The sequence below is a fragment of the Hylobates moloch genome, unplaced genomic scaffold (assembly GCF_009828535.3).
Source record: "Hylobates moloch isolate HMO894 unplaced genomic scaffold, HMol_V3 SCAFFOLD_14, whole genome shotgun sequence".
NCBI classification, from domain to species: Eukaryota; Metazoa; Chordata; class Mammalia; order Primates; family Hylobatidae; genus Hylobates; species Hylobates moloch.
In genome coordinates this window covers 99,412,015-99,418,014 of record NW_026652289.1, presented here as the reverse complement: position 1 = coordinate 99,418,014, position 6,000 = coordinate 99,412,015, and the positions used below count along the sequence as shown (strand labels likewise).

General features: G+C 37.7%; 1 protein-coding gene across 4 annotated transcripts in view; it reads left to right on the top strand.

Annotated features, from left to right (window-relative positions):
- RAB27A (RAB27A, member RAS oncogene family) overlaps positions 1-6,000 on the top strand; it is an 83,492-nt gene that overhangs the window by 49,945 nt on the left and 27,547 nt on the right. Inside the window, exon 2 of one of the 4 annotated variants that reach the window (XM_058427701.1) lies at positions 2,702-2,790. The exons of the other annotated variants lie outside the window; for them this stretch is intronic. The gene's annotated coding sequence lies outside the window, so the exon portion shown is untranslated. The remainder of the gene's footprint in view (positions 1-2,701; positions 2,791-6,000) is intronic. 4 annotated transcript variants of the gene reach the window in all.

Below are 6,000 nucleotides of genomic sequence, written 5' to 3'. Positions count from 1 at the left end.
AAAAATTAATTTTTGGTTTAGGGGCTCAGTGTACTTTCTTATACTTCTAGGAAAGAAAAGAACATTGCCTGCATATTGACCCTTGGAATGGAAGCCAGATTGCTGGATGCTGCTGCTAATAACAGCTAACACTTACATAGGACTTACTATGTCCTGTGCACTGTTCCAAACTTTGTGTGTATACACTAGCTCAGTCCTCACAATAGCCTTCAGAAATAGCTGTATTATTGTGCTTCATTAAGTCTAAAATATATTGATGATGCATTCTTGACCTTGCTAGAAGATGCTAACAAAAAGCTTTCACACAACTGTATCTCTAGTGACACCTGATTTATAATAGCAATTGCAAGATGTCTTGGATTGTAAGACTGAAATGTAAGATGCACCCCAATTTTAAAGAAGTTAAAATAAGAAAGCATGTTAGAATTGATAAAATAGAATCTCTTTCCTATTTTACAGATGAGGAGCCCAAGGCAAAAGAGATTAAATAAATTTTCCAAAGTTACGTGACTGGACTCAAGTACCGGTGGCTTGGTTGTAGAGTTTCTGCCTTTAACCTCCATTTTTTTTTTTCCTGTCTCTCAATAATACATTGGAATTGCGCCCATGCTAATATGTGGGTAGACTGGCCAAGACCCAGTTACGTATGCCCTCATTGAAGCACTTATGACAGAACAGCCCCAGATCTTTCTGAGGGAGACTGTGTATATGCTATGTATAGGGCAGTGATGAGGATTGTTGTGCTAATGCGTGTGAAGTGCTTGACATGTGGGCATCTGACCTAGGTTTCAGACCCATTTTCAGCAAGAGAGTGTCAGAGGGAAGCCCTTGTGAACCGGCTTCCCAAACCTCAGTAGGCTGGAGTACAAGCAGGAAATGGTGAGCATACAACGTTGTTTGGGTGCCCCAAATGTCAAATTCTGCTACTGTGTGTTCTCACTGTTGACTCCTTCCTGAAATGAAATGCCAACACAAAAATCATTTACGTTATTAGATTTCTGTATTTGAGGAGTGGAGTATTTTCTTTCTGGAAAACAGGCCCCAGGAATACTACTCAGGACTTGAGTAATGAATAAGAGAACAAAAATTATTTATATGAAAATATACCATCAATTGAGACTTAACATTAAGTTGTCTTCACCTAGTAGTGATCAGTAGTGATGAGAAAACCACGTATGGGCTTGCAGGATGGAGGTGGGAGTATAGTCTGCTGTAGACTAGAATGATCTTCTGCTGAAAGATGGGGTAATTCCATTAACTCCAGCTTTTCACTAATTGGACTGCAAGCTCAGATAAGAAGGCTGTCACCCTCAACACCATGCCCAAACCTTGAAAGATCTGTTATTTTGAAAACTTGCCTGCCCCCAGCTCCCTTTATTTCTCTGAAATTTTCTTATTCTTTGGAATTCTGGTCTCTGTTAACCCAGACCAGCCTGGTCAGCGTGATCAGTTTTGGACAAACTCTAGACAGCCTCCAAATTTGCTAAAGGTTTTCCCCGATCATAATCTTCATTGTTGGGTCATGGGTGAATGTTTTCCTGCCAGGTCTTTCAGGTAAAATGGGAGGTGAGTTCTTAACCCAGGAAGCCTGTGTCACTCATCACATCTTTCCTTGTTATCTGTCATCTCTGTCATCTTCTCCTATGCCAGTGCTCCTTTCTCCCAGTCCTTTACTGTGCTCGAACACATATATGCTGTTCGAGTGAGATGATACAGTATATAATGGTGGAGATAAATTTTTGGATACAGAATATCTACAAATGAGGTAATTTAAAAATCAAATTTTAAGTTCGTTGGTTTGGCACAAGTTTTAAACACCAAACTGTTGTTTTTGGTGCTTCCGATTGTCATTTTACATTTCTAGTTTTGAACTGTTTGAACATCTGAAATTAATTTGAAACATTTCAGACTGTTTTGAACCAATCTATATCAGTCTAAACCAGTAAAAACAATTTTATAGATAACTATAGTTATCAAACTAGTTTCCAGCAGTTTAATAGAGTTAGAACAAGTGTGACTCAATTGAAAGTAGATTTAATTTGTCAGCACAGTTTGATTCAGTAAAATATACTCAGAACTAACTACAACTTATAGAAGCCTGTCAGAATGTCCAAGTCAGAGCCTATTTGAGCTAGCTAAAACCAGTCTGAAGCAATTAAAGCTAATTACAATGAGACTCCAATAATTTTGGTTAGATACATCAGGTTTTAGCCAAAGTCAGAAAGTAGTTTTGTAGGAGGACCTCTTTTAACTCACCTTAACATAATATGAACCAGATTCTTTTGAACAACTATGAACTTGCTAAAATGGATGGGTGTATTTTATATGGATTTGAGTCTGTTTTTAAGTTGATCAGAACTCTTTTGAAGTAAACATATCTGTATTAAATGAATTGCAAATGGTTAGAACCAGCCAAAAAAGATCAGAATTATTTGAAAGTGATCTTTGTTGACTCAGCTGACCACTTTGAGCCAGTTAGCAATCGTTTGTGCTAGAAAGACATGTTTTAAGCTGGCCAGAGTCAGTCTGAAATTTGTTCTAGATCTTCAGACCCAGTCTGAACGCCCACAATGGGGAGAACAAAGTGAGCTAACAGTTAAGTACCCAGTATATGCCAACCATTGTGCTGGGCACTGCATAAACAGTATCTCGTTGAATCCTCAGAACAATGGTGTGAGGTAGCGTATATTCTTTTTTATAGAACAGAAACCTGGAAATCTAAGGCTCAAAGACATCCAAGTAATTGGTATCTGGGAGATTTGGCATTCAAACCCAGCTCTGCTTGACTTGGTGAGTTTCCTATTAGGTTTTCTTGTGAGATACCATACTACTGGTCACTTGAAAGCCCATTGTGCATTTGTAACAAAAATGTGTAATGGATATGAAGCTTGGGCTGGAATAGACATTGGACTTGGAGCCAGGAGATCTAGATTCTAGATCGTGCAAATCAGTCTACCTCTCTGGGTTCTGTTTTATCCTTTGTAAACTGAACCCAGAGAGTGGAAGGTCTGAACATTTATTTTCAGATCAAGAAAGCAGATAATTGTCTTAAAGATACAATCTGAAAATTGCAAACTATGATTAATATTGATGGTGGTGTCTATACCTTCAGTTTGCGGTATGTGGTTTGTTAACAATCCCTTTATGATTACTTGGTAAGTATTGCCATTGTGAATAGAAAACAAAACTCATGAAGATCATTTGTAGACTTACATGTGTGATTACCCATGGAAATGAAACACCTTAGAGATAGTTTCATTTAAGTCTTTGAATTCCACTTAAGTGGGTTTAGAGAATTCTAGAATATGATGCCATTGGTGACAGCGTTTTTTCCTGTACCTTAAGTGATGTAAAAAACATAGTTATACCAACTTTTTTTTCCAAATTAAAAATAAATAGGAAATAAGGTAGCCACAGTGTCTTCTTGCATCATTCTCACTGCAGGATCGGTATTGTTTTCTGCTGCTCCATTCAGTTTGAGGGGAAGCCCTCAAATGAGTCAACATTATCTGGACTTGCTTTTCAATTCTTAGCCCTTATTTCCAATAAGTTAGAGCCAGGTGTGATGCTGTGATGTGACATGCTATAATGTTGATGTCCAAGTTGTCGTTTTTTGGAGAGGAATTCTGTTATATGTCATTAATACTGGTGACCTACACTTGCAAATATCCAAGCTATAAAGATAGGTAAGGCATCATCTGTGAGGTGTCACTCTTTATAGTGTGCAAATAGAATTTTGAATGTTTGTAGAGGCTCTGCCCTTATCCACGGGCTAGCCATACCTGAAACGTGAGGTTGCAGATCTACACTGAAGCACTCTGAGGAAACACACTGCAGTGACTCTTGGGGCTTAGCATTCAGGAGTTTTCAGCATAAGGTGAGTCCCCAAGTTGAGGATGGGGTGAGGAAGGCAACACTGAAAACCAGTAAATATTCTTGTCTGAGTTTTTATTAATTTTATGGATATATAGAAATAGTCCTATAGGAAGCACTGAGTATGGCAGCCAAGTTTCTGGATATAGGGCTGGGTAAAAAGGGGATGATGCCGGGAGTCAGTAGCATCTAATGTAGGACATCTGGTATGTGTATAGATGGATAAATATGTATGTTTGAATAGTCATGTAGAGTTGTCAGTGTTAATGAGATAACTAGTTATTTTTATGATTTTCAGGAGAGTTTATTAGCATTGGCGGGGGGGGGGAATGGAGAGAGGTTGGTTAATGTGTACAAGTATACGGTTAGATGGAAAGAATAAGTTCTAATGTTCAACAGTAGACTAGGATGACTATAGTTAACAAAAATGTATTGTGTATTTCAAAATAGCTAGAAGAGAGGACTTGAAATGTTCCCAGTGCATAGAAATGATAAATATTCGAGGTAATAAATACCCTAAATACCTGGATATGATCATTACATTCTATGCATGTAACAAAATATTACATGTACCCCATAAAAATGTACAAATATTATGTATCAATAACATTTTAATAAAAAAGTAAACCTCCCCTGGAGAGAGATCCCATTTCTAGTTGGACTGATATTTTGGGTTTGAATCTATTTAGAACGTAAAAACAAATCATGAAAAGTGCTGATTGCAAAGAACCAAAAATAGCCATGGTTAGGTATTGCTGATATAAATGAAATTTTCTTCTCTAAGGTGGACTTTTGTTTTAGTCAGTATTGAAGTGCTGAATTGTTAGCAGTTCTTGGTAGAATACCCAGGTAAATATAGGTAGGCGAGCCCTTGGTTGTGGCACCATGGTCTCTGAGCAGTGACTGTTCAAATCTGGAACTCAGTTCCCAAGTGAGCAGTGATGCTCCAGAGAAGTCTGACTTAATGTGTAGTACATGTTAATAGTAAGACGTAAGGAAGCAGGGACTCAATTGACTTGTGAAATAACAGTGTCTTTGAAGGAGCTGTAATAACAAGTGAAAGTGAATAGAATAAATGAAATTGCCTGGGTGTCCATGTAGAAAGAGAGAAAAGGCAAGGTTCTAGCACTAGGAGACTTTCTTTCTTTTTTCTAAATTTCCATAGATTTTTGGGAGAACAGGTGGTGTTTTGTTACATGAATAAGTTCTTTAGTGGTGATTTCCGAGATTTTGGTGCACCCATCACCCAAGCAGCGTACACTGTATTCAATCTGTAGCCTTTTATCCCTCACCCCCCTCCCACCCTTTCCCCAACGAGTCTCCAAAGTCCAGTGTATCATTCTTATGCCTTTGCATCCTCGTAGATTAGCTCCCACTTATGAGTGAGAACATGTGATGTTTGGTTTTCCATTCCTGACTTACTTCACTTAGAATAATGGTCTTCAATTCCATCCAGATTGCTGTGAATGCCATTATTTCGTTCCTTTTTGTGGCTGAGTAGTATTCCATGGTGTGTGTGTGTGTGTGTGTGTGTGTGTGTATATATACATATATATACACACACATACACATATATACATATATACGTATATATATACGTATATATACATACGTATGTGTATATACACGTATATATATACACACAGACATATATGTATATGTATATATATATATCACAATTTCTTTACTCATTGATTGGTGAGCATTTGGACTGGTTCCTTATTTTTGCAATTGCAAATTTTAGCACTAGGAGACTTTGAAAAAGGAGGGGAAATTGGAACCACTTGCACTCTAATGATTACTGTTATTCCTTATAACATTCTTCTTCCTCTGTTTTTCTTGTATTAGTTTTTATTCTATATGGTCTACAGATAAGACTTAGTGACTATTACCTTCTTGTTGATTATCATTCCCACTTGGAATTTTTGTCCTAATGGTACTATAATATGTATGTTTTTATTTTTATTTTTATTTATTTTTATTTTGAGATGGAGTTTTGCTCTTGTTGCCCAGGCTGGAGTGCAATGGCACGATCTTGGCTCACTGCAACCTCCACCTCCCGGGTTCAAGTGATTCTCCTGCCTCAGCCTCCCGAGTAGCTGGGATTATAGGAATGCACCACCACGC